At 41.7% G+C, this 21,108-nt stretch overlaps 1 protein-coding gene across 18 annotated transcripts in view; it reads left to right on the top strand.

Annotated features, from left to right (window-relative positions):
- Positions 1-21,108, top strand: part of HMBOX1 (homeobox containing 1) — a 154,264-nt gene that overhangs the window by 69,528 nt on the left and 63,628 nt on the right. The window lies entirely within an intron of this gene.

Raw genomic sequence — 21,108 nt, forward strand, 5'->3', positions numbered from 1 at the left:
AATAAAAATTCTGTGATTAAGAAGTTTGTCAGCAACAAACTGCAAGCAACACTGTGTTGATTTAAACCTCTCTTTAGTTACCATTTATCTAGCTTCGTGCCGGATAGACATTATCCAGAGAACACTGTTACCATTTTTATGGTTTATTAGAGCATAAGCTTTTGTGAGCTACAGCTCACTTCATCGGATGCATTTAGCTCACGAAAGTTTATGCTCTAATAAATTTGTTAGTCTCTAAGGTGCCACAAGTACTCCTTTTCTTTTTGCAAATACAGACAAACATGGCTGCTACTCTGAAACCTGTCATTTTTATGGTTGAAAGGGTCACTGTTAAATGTAATTTTAAAGAGGGAAGGCAAATCATATGTTAAAGTAAAGGGACAAGGTCATATTTAGTGACACCCAAAAAACAGTAATCTGTTGCAAATGATCTTTTTATAAAACAAAATTAGGAGTGTAGATGACATGTGTAAGGGGATGAAGAATAATGCTATTACCTGCAACATCAGTTTATACTATACATTGCAGATGTGTATCTGAACATGTCTGCATCTGGCAGGTCACAATTGACATGAGTTTATTAGAATTGGTTCAAAAATCATCCAAGGTTAGGATCTGGTTCTCAACATTTTGACTTCAGCTCACGTCTAGATGTCTACACATCATATCAAATGTGTGTAGTGCTTTGCATCAAAAAGCACAGCCATTTCTGCAGTCTCATGAGTCTTGCAGAGCTTGTGGGCTAGAGCAATGCATTTTAATGGAGATTGCCAGACCCAGAGGACCTGCGGAAAGAAATCTCTTTAGCGATGGCCAGTGTACATCGCATTCATGTACAGCAGGCAGGATAGAGAAACATGACCACTTGTGGTCATTAAGGAGCCCAAAACTTCTCTCAAAAATAGGGATATTATCCCTGATTCCCATTTGAATAATTTAATTCCATTAGACATATCTGTGACCAGGGTCCAAGCGGGGCCACACTGAGATTGCTCAATCAGGGCAAACTGCAAAGAATGGGGCAGACAATCCCCAAAACTGGTGGTTATTCTAATACTTAAATTCACCAAGCCAGCAACAGAACAGTTTCTACAATACCTTACTGGTTACCCAGAAACCAGAAACCCAGTTCCCTTAAAGCACCCCAGCCTTAGGCTTCCACCCAGACAGCCAAGTCAAACATGAGGACGAGGATTACTGAAAATCTTGTTCTTTTATATAAAAAGTTCTACCAATCCCAAAGGATCGGACACATTACCCACCAGGTCAATTATTTCAGATCTTACCCAAATACACGCTTACAGCCAATTCTTATTAACTAAACTAAAGTTTATTTAAAAAGGAAAGGGAGAGAGTATTGGTTAAAAGATCATTATACATACAGATACGAATAAAGTTCTTTGGTCAGTTTCATAGCAGTGATGTTTCAGAGTAGAAGCTGTGTTAGTCTGTGTTCACAAAAAGAAAAGGAGTACTTGTGGCACCTTAGACGTTAGTCTCTAAGGTGCCACAAGTACTCCTTTTCTTTTTATAGTAGAGATGATAAGCTTCTGAGTTGCAAAAAGTTCTTTCAAAATTAGTTCCATAGGTTATAGTCCAATGTCCAGTATCAGAGTGACCCAGACTGGACTTGGGGACCTCAGTCTTGTGACTCAAACTTCTCTTGATGAAGCTTAAGCAGATCTGAGATACAGGAGTTCTTTTTATAGTTCACTGGCAGCCTCTTGACAGCATGCAGTCCTTGGATGGAGCATTGTGGCTTTGAAGTAGAATCACCTATTTTCTTTATATACATGTAATTAGTTGCATTCATCAGCTAGTAATTATCCATTAAGCAGTTCATAGACAGTTTACTACAAACTTCAGAGAGAAATATAGACAATGATATTATTACACCTAAGCTTCATCTAAATGTTAATATTGCCTTTTGATTTCTGAATAATAGAGATAGCAGCAGACAGGAACCGTCTGTTGACAGGGTTAACATCTAGCAAGATACAAATAAACACAATTACTTTTACCCCTAATTCTCTAGCAATTCAGGTTTGCATTTCAAAGCTGTAGTCTATCTAACATAAAATGGCTCTAAATACCATTCACATACTTTTCTAATATGTCTCTAAAGGTTGAATTTAGGTTGTTTAACCTGCTAGTTGCTTAACCCTTTCTGGCTCAATGTCACAGTATCATGCAATTTCAAAAGGACATGAAGTTCTTATTTTGTTGCTGCCCTACACTTGTTTTTTAGGGTTGCTCGGAGCCATTTAACATCTGCTGCATTCTGCCATTTAGAACTTCAGTGGTGGACAGAGATATTCCTCTGTCCACGTGGGCAAAGTCATGCTCCTTGGTGGGGCACATTCATGAAGAACATAAGAATGGCCGTACTGGGTCAGACCAATGGTCCATTTAGCCCAGTATCCTCTCTTCCGGCCATGGCCAATACCAGGTGCTTCAGAAGGAATGAACAGAACAGGTAATCATCAAGTGATCCATTCCCTATTCTCCATTCCTAGCTTCTGGCAAACAGAGGCTAGGGACTCTTCAGAGCATGGTTTTGCATCCCAGCCCATCCTGGCTAATAGCCATTGATGGAACCTATCCTCCATGAACTAATCTAGTTCTTTTTTTAACTCTATTATAGTCTTGGCCTTCACATCATCCTCTGGCAGAATTCCATTTTATGTTGTGTGAAGAAATTCTGCCTTTTGTTTGTTTTAAACCTGCTGCCTATTAATTTCATTTGGTGATCCCTAGTTCTTGTGTTATAAGGAGGAATAAATAACACTTCCTTAAATATCTTTTCCACACCAGTCATGATTTGATAGACCTCTATCATATCCCCCTTTAGTCGTCTCTTTTCCAAGCTGAAAAGTCAGTCTTCTTATTCTCTCCTCATATGGAAATTGTTCCATATGCCTAATCATTTTTGTTGCCCTTTTCTATACCTTTTCAAATTCCAATATATCATTTTTGAGATGGGGTGACCACATCTTCATGCAGTATTCACAAAGGGAGGGATACCATGGGTTTAGATGGAGGCAATATGATATTTTATGTCTTATTAGCTATTTCTTTCTTAATGATTCCCAACATTCTGTTCGCTTTTTTGACTGTCGCTGCACATTGAGTGGATGTTTTCAGAGAACTAGCCACAATGACTCTGAGATCTTTCTTGAGTGATAACAGCTAATTTAGACTCCATAATTTTATATGTAGAGTTGGGATTATGTTTTCCAATGTACGTTATTTTTCATTTATCAGCATTTAATTTCATCTGCTGTTTTCTTGCCCAGTCACCCAGTTTTATGAAGTCTCTTTGTAACTCTTCACAGATTGCTTTGGACTTAACTATCTTGCGTAGTTTTGTATCATCTTCAAATTTTGCCACCTCGCTGTTTACCCCCTTTTTCAGATCATTTATGAATATAATGAACAGTTCTGGTCACAGTACAGACCCCTGGCCACAGTACCACTATATACCTCTCTCCATTCAGAAAACTGACCATTTTATTCCTAGCCTTTGTTTCCTATCTTTTAACCAGTTATTGATCCATGAGAGGACCTTCCCCTCTTATCCATGACAGCTTACTTCGCTTAACAGGTTTTGGTGAGGGACTCTGTCAAAGCCTTTCTGAAAATCTAAGTACACTATATGCACTGGATCACCCTTGTCCACAAGCCTGTTGACCCTCTCCAAGAATTCTAATAGATTGGTTAGGCATGATTTCCTTTTAGAAAAACTATGTTGACTCTTCCCCCAACAAATTGTGTTAATCTAAATGTCTGATAATTCTGTTCTTTACTATAGTTTCAACCAATTTGCCTGGTACTGAAGTTAGACTTACCAGCCTGTAATTGCTGGGATCACCTCTGGACCCATTTAAAAAGTCAGTGTTGTATTAGCTATCCTACAGTCATCTAGTACAGAAACTGATTTAAATGATAAGTTACATACCATAGTTAGTAATTTTATAATTTCACATTTGAATTCCTTCAGAACTCTCAGGTGAATCCTATCTGGTCTTGGTGACTTATTACTGTTAAATTAATCTGTTTGTTCCAAAACCTCCTCTGACTCCTCAACCTGGGACAGGTCCTCACATTTGTCACCTAAAATGAATGGCTCAGATTGGGGAATCTCCCTCACATCCTCAGCCTTGAAGACCAGTGCAAAGAATTCATTTAGTTTCTCCACAACGGTGGTGTTGTCCTTGAGTGCTCTTTTAGCATCTCAATTGTCCAGTGACCGCACTGGTTGTTTAGCAGGCTTCCTGCTTCTCATTTATCTTACTTTTTGAGTCTTTGGTTAGCTGTTCTTCAAAATCTTTGTGCCTTCCTAATTGTATTTTTACATTTCACTTGCCAGTGTTTATGCTCCTTTCTATTTTCCTCAATAGGATTTAACTTCCACTTTTTAAATAATATCTTTTTGTCTCTATTGCTTCTTTTACTTTATTGTTCAGACATGGTGGTACTTTTTTGTCATCTTAGTATGTTTTTTTTAATTTGGGGTCTACATTTAAGTTGAACCTCTATTATGTTGTCTTTAAAAAGTTTCCATACAGCTTGCAGGGATTTCACTTTTGGCACTGTACCTTTTAATTTCTGTTTACCTAACTTCCTCATTTTTGTGTAGTCCCCCTTTCTGAAATTAAATGCTCCCATGGTGGGCTGCTTTTGGTGTTTCCCCACAATAGGAATGTTAAATTTTTAATTATGTTATGGTCACTATTACTAAGCGATTCAGCTATATTCACCTCTTGGACCAGATCCTGTTCTCCACTCAGGACTAAATCAAGAATTGCCTCTCCTCTTTTGAGTTCCAGAACTAGCTGCTCCAAGAAGTGGTTATTTAAGCTGTCAAGAAATTTTATCTCTGCATCCCGTCCTGAGGTGTCATGTACCAAGTCAATATGGGGACAGTTGAAATTCTCCATTATTGATGAGTTTTTTATTTTTATAGCCGCTCTAATTTCCCTGAGCATTTCATAGTCACTAGCAGCATCCTAGTCAGGTGGTTGGTAGCATATCCCTATTGCTATATTCTTATTATACAAGTATGGAATTACTATCCATAGAGATTCTCTGGTACAGTTTGGATCATTTAAGATTTTTACTTCATTTGACTCTATGCTTTCTTTCACAGATAGTGCCCCTCCCCCATCAGCATGACCTGTTCTGTCCTTTCGATATAGTTTGTATCCTGGTATTACTGTGTCCCATTGATTATTCTCATTCCACCAAGTTTCAGTAATGCCTATTATATCAATATCCTCATTTAATACGAGGCACTCTAGTTCACCCATCTTATAATTTAGACTTTTAGCATTTGTATGTAAGCACTTAAAAAAAAGTCACTTTTTAGCTGTCTGCCATTACATGATGTAATTCAATGGGGCTCTTTTTCGTTTGACTGTTTCTCATCAGATGCTACCCATATTTTATCATCTTCCATCCTCTTTTGTTCCTAGGATATAGAGAGTCTCCATTAATAGATCCTCCCCAAGGAGTGTCGGTGTCCAAACCACGTGCTCCTCTGTACCTGTCGGCTTTCCCCCAGCCCTTAATTTAACCAGCCCTTAATTTAAAAATTGCTCTGCAACCTTTTTACGTTTGTGCCAGTAGTCCAGTTCTGTTTTGGTTTAGATGGAGCCCATCCTTCCTGGATAGGCTCACTCTTTCCTAAAAGGTTCCCCAGTTCCTAATAAATCTAAACCCCTCCTCCTCCTCACAATATCATCTCATGCACGCATTGAGACCCTGCAGTTCTTCAGGGGCAGGGAAATGTTATATTTAGACTTGCAGTTTCGTCTGTTGGGGCATGGAAGTGGGGGCTGTTGTATTGATTTAGATGGAATATATGGGCCAAAGGCATTAACATAACCCTGTCACTGTCTAACATTAAACAGTGTTAAATGAGGTCCAGGGCTTGGTATATAGAGACCTCAGTCTGCATAGCACTATGACAAACACACCATTAAAAATCCTCTTAACCTTTTATTAAAGGTACAGAAAAGATAAAACAGTTAAAGCATGTGAAATGTAAAGTATTAAATCTTTCATTTTACCAGCATCCCTTGTTTCCTTTCCCTTCAGCTGGAGAGAGTTTTTAAAAGCAACACCCCCTCCACCCCACCCCAATTGGTTGACAGTCTACTAGATGGTATCAAAGATGGTAGTAACTGTCCTTGTGGGGAAAATAGATGAAAGTAGTTGAGATGAGCTGGAGATGTTGTTCACGTCCAGTCTTAGAAGGAAAAGTCTGCTTGTCTGGAAATCTTAGGTGGTATTAAGAATGGTAATAACTCATCCCAGATGATACCTGGGATCTAGTTGGATCTGGTAGGGGTGGTGATATCATTTTGATCTCTCTCTCTCTCTCTCTGGCCCATTCTGGCCAGGACATTTCTTAGGAACAGGATGATGTCAGGCCCAGAGTCCCAGGAAACAGTAAGGGTGGCAGCCATGATGGTGAAGCTTGCTCCAGTAGCCTCTGTTCTTTTAGTCTTTTTTCCTCTCTCCATACTGTCCCCACCAAATCTTTCATTTAAGGACCCAAAAAGGGAATGATGGGTGAAATAGCCCATCCCCTCATTATCTTGCCTGCCAATTAGGCCTAATATCTGACATACCAATTTTGGTTCATTAACTTCCAGCTTCATCTCTCCTGTTTTTAACAAGCATAACTTAAACACAGTCCTTGAATCATATTAACTTGGCCTTCTTTTCCGACTCATTCAGTTATTCCATCTGTTTTTTTTTTCCATCCACGTTTGTTGTTACAGATTATGTAACATCTTATAAACATTGACATACTCCTTACAGCTGAGCTCACAATTCAGGTATATTTGTAGGCCAAATCAGTCTACTGGTCCCTCGAGGAGGTTTCCAACCTGTAAAGGGGAAAAATTTAAAACTACAGAGAAGGCCAAGACCCACAGGTTTGGGAAGGAAGGCAGAGGGGACAGAGAGAGGGTATAGAGAGCAGCCATCCCACCAACACAGCCTGAATTCATGGCGTGGCTTTGGCAGGACTGGGCTCGAGAGAACGATGCTGCAGAGGTGGCACTTCTTCCTTCTGCATCTTTCTGGTTGGGATAAGATAAGAATGGCCATACTGGGTCAGACCAAAGGTCCATCTGGTCCAGTGTCCTGTCTTCTGACAGTGTCTGGTGCCAGGTGCTTCAAAGGGAATGAACAGAACAGGGCTATTCATCAAGTAATCCATCTCCTGTTGTCCAGTCCCAGCTTCTGGCAGTGAGAAGCCTAGGTGCATCTAAAGCAGGAGTTCTCAAACTTCAGTGCACCGCAATCCCCTTCTGACAACAAAAATTACTACACAATCCCTGGAGGGGGCACTGAAACCTAAGCCTGCCTGAGCCCTGCTGCTCCAGGTGGGCCAAAGCTGAAGCCCAAGGGCTTCAGCCCCAAGCCAGGGCCCTGTAACCTGAACCCAACCACGTAGGGCTGAAGCCCTTGGTCTTTGGTTTCGGCCCCTGGGCAGCGCGGCTCGGGCTTCGGCCCCAGGCCCCATCATGTCTAACTCCAGCCTTGGTGACCCCATTAAAATGTAGTCCCAACCCACTTTGGAGTCACGACCCACAATTAGAGAATCGCTGACCTAGAGCATGGGCTTCGTCCCAGACCATCTTGGCTAATAGCCAAGGCCAATTGGATCTACCCTCTATGAACTTATCTAATTCTTTTTTGAACCCAGTTATATTTTTGGGCTTCACAACATTCCCTGGCAATGAGTTCCACAGTTCACTATGCATTGTATGAAGATGTACTTTCTTATGTTTGTTTTTGTTATACCAATAAAATAAAAACCAGCAGGATCTTATTAAAGGGGAAAGGGCAAAATGCCACGTATATTGTGAATACAGAAAGAATCATAGTAAGCAGTTAGTTATAGCTATAACATTCCATTCAAGTTCATATTTATTCACACATTCATTCATACGCACACACACACGCACACAGGTTCTGCAAGGTTGTTATCATAGTTACCTGCCTTAGAGTTGCTCATGCCAAGCCACTGGCCAGGTGGCCTGGACATGAGGAGGGAGCATGGCCTTGTCAGATGCTTATCCGATGCTCCTGGAAATTGGTTTGCAGAATCAGACCCCAAAGTTCTCACTTTCTAGAGTCCATTTTTATAGGAATTTCTTCCTGTGCTAGTCTATGGGAATTGCTTCATTCATCATGCTATTGCTGAATCAATCAGCAGATAGCACATTCCTGACGGCTCCATGCTGCCAGATGTTATCTTGTTCTTTGGTTCTCCCATCCTTGAGGCTGTTGGGTGGATTCCAGTCTGCCCTCCGGGGGTCCTCTGGTTATTTCCACTTGACGCCTTCTTCAGCCGATGGGCAGTGGATTCTTAGGCTGGCACCTCCCTGATCATTCAGTTATTATCCACACCAAGCATCCATCCACAGACATCCTCTATCTCTATTTTAATCACAATTGTTAACAAAGCGAGATGAATACAACAAAAGGGCGGGGAGTCTCTGGGTGCTGTTTCTGTTGTTACAGAGTATTGCTTTGAGTGTCTCTCTGTGTGAGTAGTTGTTGTTACAAAGAATTGCTTTGAGAACAGACTCTGTCTTAGAATGTACTAACACAATTAGCAGCTTGCAAGTTTCACACAGAGGGAGAAAAACAGTACCAAAAATCAAGAGACCTCTTAATTAGTAATACCCTGGAATTTAAACTATGGGGAATCAAACTCATTTGTGATTTTAATACAGAACTTCTTTAATATGATCCAACATAATCCCCCTTTTGATACTAAGATTTATAATCGTCAGTGTTACTTCCTATGTAGCCTATTCAAGAGAAGATACTGTGAGGCAGTTTGAGTTTGTGGTTCCAATTCATGCCACGTACATGGTCCTAGTGATGTATCTTTACTACAAGGTTCTGGGGCAACAGGCAAGGTGAGGCATACCCACTATTGAGGAGTCCATTTGGTACAGCCTCTCGTGTCCAATAGCTTCCCTCCCTCCCCAGCCCGCTGGCTCCAGGTCCAGGGTAGCCAGAAGGATCCCATGTGTAATATGTGGAGTGGGCTAACCTTCAATACCTTTGCCTCCAGGGACTGTTGGTGTGCAATTTTGACAACAATTTCTCCCATTAACAAGTCTGGTTTTACAATACTGGAAACGTATTGCATCCATTCATATTGATAAGTGTCAAACAATGATCTCTTTCTTTGTTTTAACAAATGCATCAAACCCTTAATATTTCCCAATATGACCCAGAACATTTCGCGTTCCAAAGTAGCTAGGGCAAGTATCTGCATTTCAGTGCATCCCATAGCTATGGCTGTATAGTTTCCTATTTCTAAATTTTTTCTTCTGCATAAGCCATATGGTAGTATTAAGCCATTGCCAAAGATTCTATCGGGCTTTTAGGTTATCCAGACCAATTTGGACCAAGTTTACATGTTTTTGTATCAGGCTGTCCTGTAGCTGGGACAGAGAGCTTAATTTATTTTTAATTACCTGCAGGTCTGCAGTATTTTTTTTATTTCTTTTTTTAAACACATAACAGTGCTAGCAACAAGACAAGACAAAACATAGAACACAAAACACAATTTCTATTGTGACAATAAATTCATGGCATTGGGTTGCTCTTCAGCTGGCATCAGCTTTTCCTGATTTTCTGAAAGACAAAAGAACATATTTCTACCCCTTTTTGGGGTGGCAGATTATTGCTTAAAATATTTATTTTACAAATACCCTTGCTGATTGCAGGCAAAACAGAGGAATTACCCCCATATTTTCCTGTTTTTGTTCTATAGGCAGGCCAGGTTTCAATGGCTTCTATGTTTTAAGGGTTATGGGGAAATTATCCCACTGTTTAGCCATTAAATCCATGAGGTGGGGTACCTTCTTATACAGCAGACCAAGTTTATAACATTTTTCCTGCTGTGTTAAGCTTTAAGTTTATTTACAGGTAATAGCTGAGAAGCATCATTACCAGATGACCTTAAAGGATTTTTCCAAAAATCATACACACTATACATTGTTACAGGAATACTTATTATCATTAAATTTATTAAAATTATCTTGTTATACCATGCCTTTTATTTAGACAATTTGTTTGCTGATAAGGTATGTCCTTTATCTGCAGCTCCTTTGTGCTGCTAGTTCTTTCCTTTCTTTATCATTTAGGTAATTTTGGATTTAAAGCCATCAGCAGCTCAGAGACACTATCTTAAAAGGTTTCAGAGTAGCAGCCGTGTTAGTCTGTATTCGCAAAAAGAAAAGGAGTACTTGTGGCACCTTAGAGACTAACAAATTTATTAGAGCATAAGCTTTCGTGAGCTACAGCTCACTTCATTGAAGTGAGCTGTAGCTCACGATATCTTAAAAGGGACACAATCAATTTTCACCAGAGTTTTGATTACTTTTTTAACTTCTGCTTCCAAAACAAACAGCAATCTGAAAAAGAAAACCCAACCTATTATGGCTCCCTTTGGAGCCCTAATAGCATTTTAATTAAGTAGCATGGTATGTTTGCATTTATTTTGCCCCTTCTATATACTCTGCACATGTTCTGGGGCAAAAGCACATTCCTTCCATAGTTTAACTTCTATAACATTATCCATATCAATTTTTACATAAGGTGTAACTTTCTTTTTTTCCTTACAGAGTTTTCATGTACCTTTATCAAAGTGACAGTCTGATTACTCAGAGCCTGGAATTAGCCTACCTTGCTTGTCACCATGAAAGGTTTTCCTCCCTTCCCCCCCCCCCCCCCCCCCGCGCTGCTGGTGATGGCTTATCTTAAGTGATCACTCTCCTTACAGTAATGCATCCGATGAAGTGAGCTGTAGCTCATGAAAGCTTATGCTCTAATAAATTTGTTAGTCTCTAAGGTGCCACAAGTACTCCTTTTCTTTTTGCGAATACAGACTAACACGGCTGCTACTCTGAAACCTCTCCTTACAGTGTGTATGATAAACCCATTGTTTCATGTTCTGTGTGTGTGTATATAAATCTTTCCTCTGTTTTTTCCACCAAATGCATCGGATGAAGTGAGCTGTAGCTCACGAAAGCTTATGCTCTAATAAATTTGTTAGTCTCTAAGGTGCCACAATTACTCCTTTTCATTTTAAGACTCTGTGTTTCTAACATTGCTTCTTTCTTTTTGTGCACCTCACCCCTGCTGTTGCTTCAGAGGGGCACTGTCTTTTTTAATTTCTTATTTATTTTTTTTTACTACAGCTCTCATCTGCTATTTTGTTACAAAAACAAACAAAAAACAACCAAACAAACAAAAAGAATCCAGAATTTTTTTTCTATTCTCCTGATTTTGACTGCCCGGCTGCAGCCACAACTTAAAAACGTTGTAAATTTTGTAAAGCATTGAGTTACCTTTTAAGGGTTAAATGCCAAATCCCAAAGCCAAACAACACTAATTACCTGTGTCTAGCAAAAAGGTCTGTTTTGCAACTTTGAATTGAAGAGTCAAATGGATTTTTAGTGGCATTATTTAAAACAAACAAAAACAAAAACAAAACCATTTGGTCCTTAGAACTTTATATATTTACACACACAGATAGATAGATACACATTTTCTTTTCCTTAACATCCCTTCCACACTGCTCTGTTTTTTACATCTTACATTCCCTTTATACATTTGAGGCAGTTAAGTTCCAATAGACCCCCCCTTACGTTCTTTTAGCAAATTTGACTAAATTGTCCAGTCAAATGATTTTAATCAGTTTATTTTTGCCTGGCTAATTGACAGATTCCCCTTTGGAAAAGGGCCCATTTTTCCTTCAGAATGGCTGCAAAGAAACCAAGAATGCTCTCTCTAATACTTTTGCTTTTTAACATTTTCACAAAGTTTAGCTGCTTAATTCCCTCCAGCCTCTGCAGAGTTAACTTTTTCATTCTCTTTTCTCTTTGTAATTATGCCTGGGGATGCTGTACATAGAAACTTCTTCCCCTTCACCTGCTGTAATGGCTGTTTAGAGGCAAAGCCCAATTTTTGTCTCAGACTCTTAATTAGTGATTCACAACCACTATGATTTGCAGGTGCTCTGCCCTGCTTCAAGGTTAATTTCTTTACCATACCTTGGAGCACAAGATTCTCTTTCAATTTTCTCAGAGGCTTTAGCTTGGTCTGCCAGGAATCTCTCTCTCTCTTTTTGCATTCCTGGAGTGCCTCTTTCACTATTTTCAGCTGACTTTGGGTATGTGTAGCCAGCACCTTCCAATTGTCGGCTCCCTTTTCCGTTTGTGCCTTTTCCTCTTTACATGTAGACAAGCGGAGGTAAGAATCCTTACATGCCTCCCAACAAATTACTGCTGCAACAACAAATTGCTGCTGCATCTCTTTTGGCAGCACTAGAACATTTGTATATGAGGATATACTGTGCCAATCTATCCTCTAGGCCCGAAATAGTGCAGACATCAGCTAGGGCTTGTTTAGTCCAAGGACTGTGCCCAAATTTTTGAAGGATTTGTTTAAAAGGCATAATTTTTTTTAACAAAAGGTGCGGTTGGAGTTCCTTCTGATTCCATCCCTCCCTCTGGTACTGGCTTACCCTGTTTTCTTTTAAACACCTTAACACCGATATTTCAATCTCTTTGTCACTCCTGGTATTACTTACCAAGTGACACAGCCTAGATTCTAGAGTAGCAGCTGTGTTAGTCTGTATTCGCAAAAAAGAAAAGGAGTACTTGTGGCACCTTAGAGACTAACGAATTTATTTGAGCATAAACTTTCGTGAGCTACAGCTCACTTCATCAGATGCATCCGATGAAGTGAGCTTTAGCTCACGAAAGCTTATGCTCAAATAAATTCATTAGTCTTTAAGGTGCCACAAGTACTCCTTTTCTTAATAGGACTTAGGTTTAGTAATCGTAGCTTAATCTATACGCTTTCCCCTGCTACCTTCCTGGAGGCCAGCAGGTCTGGTTAACCTGATTTCCCTTGCTACCTTCCTGGAGGCCAGCAGGTCTGGTTAACCTGATTTCCCCTGCTACCTTCCCGGAAGCCAGCAGGTCTGGTTAACCTGATTTCCCCTGCAACCTTCCCAGAGGCCAGCAGGTCTGGTTAACCTAATAGAAATGCCTAGCTCAATAGAGCTGGCGGTGTGCATACCAATATTTACAATAACTGAGGTTTTTTACCAATATTCCCCCTTTCGCAATTCTCCACCAAAATGTTATACCAATAAAATAAAAACCAGCAGGATCTTATTAAAGGGGAAAAGGCAAAATGCCACGTTTATTGTGAATACAGATGCATCCGATGAAGTGAGCTGTAGCTCACGAAAGCTTATGCTCTAATAAATTTGTTAGTCTCTAAGGTGCCACAAGTACTCCTTTTCTTTTTGCAAATACAGACTAACACGGCTGCTACTCTGAAAAAAAAAAAAAAAAAAAAAAGAAACATAGTAAGCAGTTAGTTATAGCTATAACATTCCATTCAAGTTCATATTTATTCACACATTCATTCATACGCACACACGCACGCACACAGGTTCTGCAAGGTTGTTATCATAGTTACCTGCCTTAGAGTTGCTCATGCCAAGCCACTGGCCAGGTGGCCTGGACATGAGGAGGGAGCATGGCCTTGTCAGATGCTTATCCGATGCTCCTGGAAATTGGTTTGCAGAATCAGACCCCAAAGTTCTCACTTTCTAGAGTCCATTTTTATAGGAATTTCTTCCTGTGCTAGTCTATGGGAATTGCTTCATCATGCTGTTGCTGAATCAATCAGCAGATAGCACATTCCTGACGGCTCCATGCTGCCAGATGTTATCTTGTTCTTTGGTTCTCCCATCCTTGAGGCTGTTGGGTAGATTCCAGTCTGCCCTCCGGAGGTCCTCTGGTTATTTCCACTTGACGCCTTCTTCAGCCGATGGGCAGTGGATTCTTAGGCTGGCACCTCCCTGATCATTCAGTTATTATCCACACCAAGCATCCATCCACAGACATCCTCTATCTCTGTTTTAATCACAATTGTTAACAAAGCGAGATGAATACAACAAAAGGGCGGGGAGTCTCTGGGTGCTGTTTCTGTTGTTACAGAGTATTGCTTTGAGTGTCTCTCTGTGTGAGTAGTTGTTACAAAGAATTGCTTTGAGAACAGACTCTGTCTTAGAATGTACTAACACAATTAGCAGCTTGCAAGCTTCACACAGAGAGGGAGAGAAACAGTACCAAAAACCAAGAGTGATTTTAATACAGAATTTCTTTAATATGATCCAACATTTTAAACCTGCTATCAGTTCGTTTCATTGTGTGACCCCTGTTCTTGTGGCATAATTAAACCAGTCCCAACGAGCAGCAGTGAAGTGTTCAACTGGTTTTTGAATGTTATAATTCTTGACATCCGATTTGTGTCCATTTATACCTCTACACAGAGACTGCCCAGTTTGACCAATGTACATGGCGGAGGGGCATCACTGGCACATGATGGCATATATCACGTTGGTAGATGCTCAGGTGAATGAGCCTCTGACAGTGAGGCTGATGTGATTAGGCCCTTGGATGGTGTCCCCTGAATAGATACGTGGACACAGTTGGCAACAGGCTTTGTTGCAAGGATAGGTTCCTGGGTTAGTGATTCTGTTGTGTGGTGTGTGGTTGCTGGTGAGTATTTGTTTCAGGTTGGGGGGCTGTCTGTAAGCAAGGACTGGCCTGTCTCCCAAGATCTGTGAGAGTGATGGGTCGTCCTTCAGGATAGGTTGTAGATCCTTGATGATGCGTTGGAGAGGTTTTAGCTGGGGGGCTGAAGGTGATGGCTAGTGGCGTTCTGTTATTTTCTTTGTTGGGCCTGTCCTGTGGTAGGTGACTTCTGGGTACTCTTCTGGCTCTGTCAATCTGTTTCTTCACTTCAGCAGGTGGGTATTGTAGTTGTAAGAATGCTTGCTAGAGATCTTGTAGGTGTTTGTCTCTGTCTGAGGGGTTGGAGCAGATGCGGTTATATCGTAGAGCTTGGCTGTAGACAATGGATCATGTGGTGTGGTCTGGATGAAACCTGGTGGCATGAAGGTAAGTATAGCAGTCAGTAGGTTTCCGGTATAGGATGGTGTTTATGTGACCATCTCTTATTAGCACCATAGTGTCCAGGAAGTGGATCTCTTGTGTGGACTGGTCCAGGCTGAGGTTGATGGTGGTATGGAAATTGTTGAAATCATGGTGGAATTCCTCAAGAGTTTCTTTTCCATGGGTCCAGATGATGAAGATGTCATCAAGATGTAGCACAAGTAGAGTAGGGGCATCAGAGGACGAGAGCTGAGGAAGCGTTGTTCTAAGTCAGCCATAAAAATGTTGGCATACTGTGGGGCCATGCAGGTACCCATCTCAGTGTCGCTGATTTGAAGGTATACATTGTCCCCAAATGTGAAATAGTTATGGGTGAGGACAAAGTCACAAAGTTCAGCCACCAGGTTAGCCGTGACATTATCGGGGATACTGTTCCTGACGGCTTGTAGTCCATCTTTGTGTGGAACGTTGGTGTAGAGGCTTCTACATCCATAGTGGCCAGGATGGTGTTTTTAGGAAGATTACCGATGGATTGTAGTTTCCTCAGGAAGTCAGTGGTGTCTCGAAGATAGCTGGGAGTGCTGGTAGCGTAGTGCTGGAGGAAGGAGTCTACATAGCCAGACAATCCTGCTGTCAGGGTGTCAATGCCTGAGATGATGGAGCGTCCAGGATTTCCAGGTTTATGGATCTTGGGTAGCAGATAGAATACCCCAGGTCACGGTTCCAGGGGTGTGTCTGTGTGGATTTGTTCTTGTGCTTTTTTCAGGGTGTTTCTTGAGCAAATGCTGTAGTTTCTTTTGGTAACCCTCAGTGGGATCAGAGGGTAATGGCTTGTAGAAAGTGGTGTTGGAGAGCTGCCTAGTAGCCTCTTGTTCTTCTGTTCCTGGCTTTTATAAGGCCCACTGGGTCTGTTTGGGGCATGGCCCCCAGCTGCGGCTGCTCTGCCAATCAGCCCAGCTCTTCTCCCAGGGCTATCTTAAACCCCTCCGGGCCCAAGCGGGTGTCCACCCCGCTCCACCCACAAAAGCTTATGCCAAAATAAATCTGTTAGTCTTTAAGGTGCCACCAGACTCCTCGTCGTTTTTGTGTGTACAGACTAACGCGACTACCCCTCTGATACTTAGTACGTGATTACAACACAAGATCTGCAGTGGTTGCAGATATTTTGTTACATAGGCAGTAAAGTTTGACAGCCTTAGCCCATCATAGCTATCACTCGTGCAGGGTACCTGCAGTCCTTTGCGCCCCCTCGCCTCTTAGTTTTGCTCGCTGATCCTTTCACAGTTAGTTAAATCTTGCAGGAAAAAGACGGCACTAAAGAAAGCAAATTGAATGAATGTTAGCCAAAGGGGTTAAGGAGAATAAGAGGCTCGTACAAAAATGTGGGGATAAAGTACTAGAGACTGTCCATTAATTAATTGAGGTGGATGAAATTAATTATTCTAAAGTGGCTGGTTTGCTTCACTCCTTTCTAAATTGGTCTTTAACAAGGAAAGTGAAAAAGGAGGCATGAAGAACTAGAAAGTAACTGAGACCTTGTTAAAATAACTATACTATCGACTCAGTGTAGTTGTTCTTTAAAATGCCGTGGATGCTTGGTAAAATTGAACATGTACTAGTGTTGCCAACTCTTGTGACTTTTATTGTGGGTCTCACGTTATGTGGTATTTTTCTTGAAGTCCCAGCTCTTGCATTTGGATATGCAAGAAGCTCATCTTTCATTTAAAAACAAAATCAAGTTTTTTGTAGTCCTCATCGTTGAGTAGAAAATCTTGAAAATGTGACCTGCCATTCAAAATCCACAAAGCAAATAAGTCTTTCACATATATTATTTAAAAAAAACCTCTTGACTCATGGTTTTTGGGTGTCTGACTCGCAATTTAAAGCATGTGAGCTTATGCTTAAGACAATTAACTAACAAATTTGCAGAATTGTTGATGGTCCTTTTTGAGAAGTAATGGAGAGCTGGGAAAGGAAAACTGGATAAACCAAAAGCCGATTCGCCACAGCCTGCAAGGATCCAATGTTTCTCTTGCCTGGCATAGTGCCAGTCTTCGGGTGTGTCTACATTGGAGCTAGAAGATGTAAATTCCAGCTTGAGGAAACGAACCCACACTAGCTCTGATTGAGCAAGAGCGCTCAAAACAGAAGTGCAGCAGGAGGGGCTGGCCATGCCGAGTATGTTCTCGGAAGTAGCGTCTCGGAAGGGATTGTACTTAAGGTGTCTAGCCCCTCCCACTGCTTGTGTGACCGCAGCTACACTTCTAGTTTTACTGGGCTAGCTCAGTCAAAGCTAGTGTGGGTACATCTCCTCAAGCTGGAATTCCTGCTGGATCAGGAAGGTGTAGACATACCCTCGGTTCACCCACGCTGGCTCTGCTTGACCTAGCATGCTAAAAATATCACTGTAGCTGAGGTAGCACAGACAGTGTCAGAGAGGGGCCCAGTGGGCATGTACTCATGTGGCTTGCCCAACCTATTACCCATGCTACCCTAACTACACTGCTATTTTTAGCGTGCTGCCTCGAGCAGAACTACCACAGGTACCTCTGCTCAAGCTGGGAATCATACCTCCCAGTGAAAGGTAGATGTACCCTAAGTGTCTAATTTGAATCTGCTCCCTTTCTTTGCATTAGAACAACCCTCCCTGCCCTCAGTCAGAAATTGGAGGTCAGACTAAAGAGGGGAAAATACAACCTAATTACAAATAAAAGGTTATGAATTAAAACCTCTCAAATGAGGATTTACAATGGAAAAGCGCCACACTTTTTAAAACTGTTTTGGGGTCATAGCCACATCTGGAAGCGAGCTTAAAGAGCACATTAAGGCCCTAGTCCTGCCAGAGCCTATGAGGTCACTGGGGGCTCTGTGTGGGTGTAATGCATTTTAGGATCCTGGCCTAAATCTGTAGAAGTTATTAAACTGGAAAGTGCTGTGAACCCAAGGGTTGATAGGTATGTGATACAATACTTAGGCCAGGTCTACATTAAAAACTTAGGTTTCAGAGTAGCAGCCGTGTTAGTCTGTATTCGCAAAAAGAAAAGGAGTACTTGTGGCACCTTAGAGACTAACAAATTTATTAGAGCATAAGCTTTCGTGAGCCACAGCTCACTTCATCGGATGCATCGGATGAAGTGAGCTGTAGCTCACGAAAGCTTATGCTCTAATAAATTTGTTAGTCTCTAAGGTGCCACAAGTACTCCTTTTCTTTTTATTAAAAACTTAGTTCAAGCCAGCTATGTGTCTCAGAGGTGTGAAAAATCCATTCCCTTGAGGGATGTAGTTAAACCCCCAGTGTAGGTAAGATTAGGTCAACAGAAGAATTCTCTTGTCAACCTAGCTACTGCGTCTCAGGGAGGTGGATTAACTATAGTGACAGGAGAAATCTCCCATCACTGTAGTGAGTGTCTGCACTGAAGTGCTAGAGCCGCACAGCTGCAGCTGCACCACTGTAGCGGTTTAAGTGTAGATATAGCCTGTGTGTGTGTTCTTAAGATGGGTTAGCTAACCTTCAGTAGCTGACTCCAGTTAAAATAGCAATGAAGACATGGCAACTTAGGTTAGCAGCTTGAATTAAAGCTTGGGATTGAATTCAAGTTGCTAACCCAAGTTAAAATTGTAGTTGCTATGTTTTCACTGCTATTTTTAACTTGGATTACCAAACCTGAGTTAAGAACCCATCTTTGTTTTGCAGTATAGACAAATGACTGGACAATCACTAGAATACTGTGTATCGTTCAGGGTACCTTGGTAATAGAAAGACAAACAAACTGAATGGAATTCAGAGAAGGATATTCCCTACATTATATATAATTTAATTTTCCCTCAGGACTAAGCTAAATGATCTGGGAGCTGGCTTCCATCTCTTAATTGTTTGCAATTCCATTCAGTTATTAGATTTGTACATTGGCTGTTACACTCTGCTTATAGTGGGCTAAGTTGGGAGCCAGTTTTTTTTTTATTTAATTTAAAGTAATCCTTATTGGAGAAATTAATACTAATCAGCCATACAAATCAGACTCTCATGGGAGTGATACACTGCCAGTGGCAGCAGGAGAGCCGCGTTGGGGGCATGACTTCAGCCTGATCCCAGCTTCGCAGCTAGGGTCACCTGGAAGGGGCATGAGTCCCCCTACCCACCCACCTCTCCACTGGTGGCGGCAGCAATGCAGAGCGGTTGCGAGGACATACATACTTGTGGACTTCAGAAGAAAAATGTGCATTAGTTCATTAAATCATATTTTAAGAATGCAGCCATAGCCGCTTCTAGAGTTATGAGAAAGAAACCAGTGAAAGGGACTGAGTACATATAACAGTGCAGGACTGGAGATGGGAAGTTCTGCTTCATGCCCCTCCCTCTCTACCCTGGGATTCCATTGACAAAGGCAAAACCCTTTTTAAAGAGACCCATGCATCCTGTATCAGCATCATGGTACGGCAGCATAGCTCTAGCATGGCCCATCTCTCTCCCCGCGGGTCACAGAACTCCAGCTTGGGGTGTGAGTACACGGAAAGGACCCCCATTTACCCACACCAACACCAGTAGTAGTCAGGACTGGGAACTGCCACACCACTGCAGCTTCTGTGTGTCTTTGGCCCAGCACAGAGAAAGACATAAACACCGAGTTAATTAGGGATGCAGGGTTGTTGGGGCAGGCAGCCTCGCTCCTGTAAAGGTTTGGGATTCTCGTCGGGGCCCCATTTCACCACTGGTTTTAGTATGTTGTCAGCTGTCTCTCTCCCACCACTGCCATGCTTGGGATTCCAGGTGGGCTCCAATGATTTTGAGAGTTTGCCATTGCTTCTCCCCTCACACCCTCTGTGTAGGACCACAGGAAGGGGAGAATGCCCTATAATTTTTGCCCCAATCTCCTGCTGCCCTCTGACCTCCAGCCACCTCCTACAAGATCTTCTGATGGCTGAAAGAAGGGCCCCTGCTTCCTGTAGACTTTAGAAGAGCTATTATGAGGGGACTTGAGGGGAGAAAGATTAAGGGGTCGCATGGCCATTTCCCATGGATCTGCTAAGGCCTGCCAGGAAGGGGGAGTGCCCAGCAAGCCTCAGGATATTGTCCTCCATTATGCAAAGTTTAGGAGGAAAAAAGTTCTTTTGACAAGCCTCCCTAGTGATTACACATGAGATCTCCCTTGGCAAAGAACAAGGGAGCCTAGTTGGCCTTATTTCTTTAAATGAAAGAGCTCAGGTCTCTAACAGCAATTAGACATGCTGCACTCTGCTTGTCAGGCCTGGTGATCCACGGCAACATTCCAGCTTCAAAAGTTAACTTTTGAAATCAAATTTCAATCAATGTTGGTGCTGTGGGGCACTAGATTTCAGTTAGGAAAGTTCAAGAAACTGGGTTTTAGCTCTCTCCTTCCTTCAAAAAAGTTAAGACTATTTGAACTCTTCACACTTCTGACATTAGGGAATCATATAACTCATTAACCTTTTCTGTATCACTGAATATTTTTAGAAAAATTGTACCTCTGGCCCAGCTCTAACCTGCGAGTTTTGAGGCCAGTGGGTAGAACCCTGCAAATCTGGATATCCGCTTTATATCCACAGACCATGTTTGCGGATCAGATGTGCATACAAATTTTGTATCCACACAGGGCTCTACCAATGGGACTTTGCTGGTGGATTAGGGGGTTGGGCAAAATTGGGCATATAACGGAATCTCAGTTGCAGCCTTAATTATGGAGCAACTATCGTCATTCCATAAGGCATGTTTATTGAAGATAAGAGAGCAGAAAAGGGAGCTGGGGGCGGGAAAGTAATCAAAAGGTATGTTGGGCGGGATTTGAAGTAAGAGAGTGAGGTATTATCTGAAAACTATGTAAAGTTATTCTTTACCAGAAGCAAACAAACAATGAACCTGAAGTTAATGGGAGCTTTGCCATCGAGTTCAATGAGTGAGAGGGATTCCACCCATTGGGCATGCTTGCCCTCTCACTTGTATTATTTACACTGGTGTAAATGAGACCAGAATCAGGCCTATTGTCTTCTGTTAAGTGACATCCCTGAGATGCTGTACATGTCCCATAGTGAGCTTTTGCACTAAACTGTTTGCTTTCACATTTCACCTTAT

Source organism: Dermochelys coriacea, chromosome 3, assembly GCF_009764565.3.
Source record: "Dermochelys coriacea isolate rDerCor1 chromosome 3, rDerCor1.pri.v4, whole genome shotgun sequence".
Taxonomy (NCBI): domain Eukaryota; kingdom Metazoa; phylum Chordata; order Testudines; family Dermochelyidae; genus Dermochelys; species Dermochelys coriacea.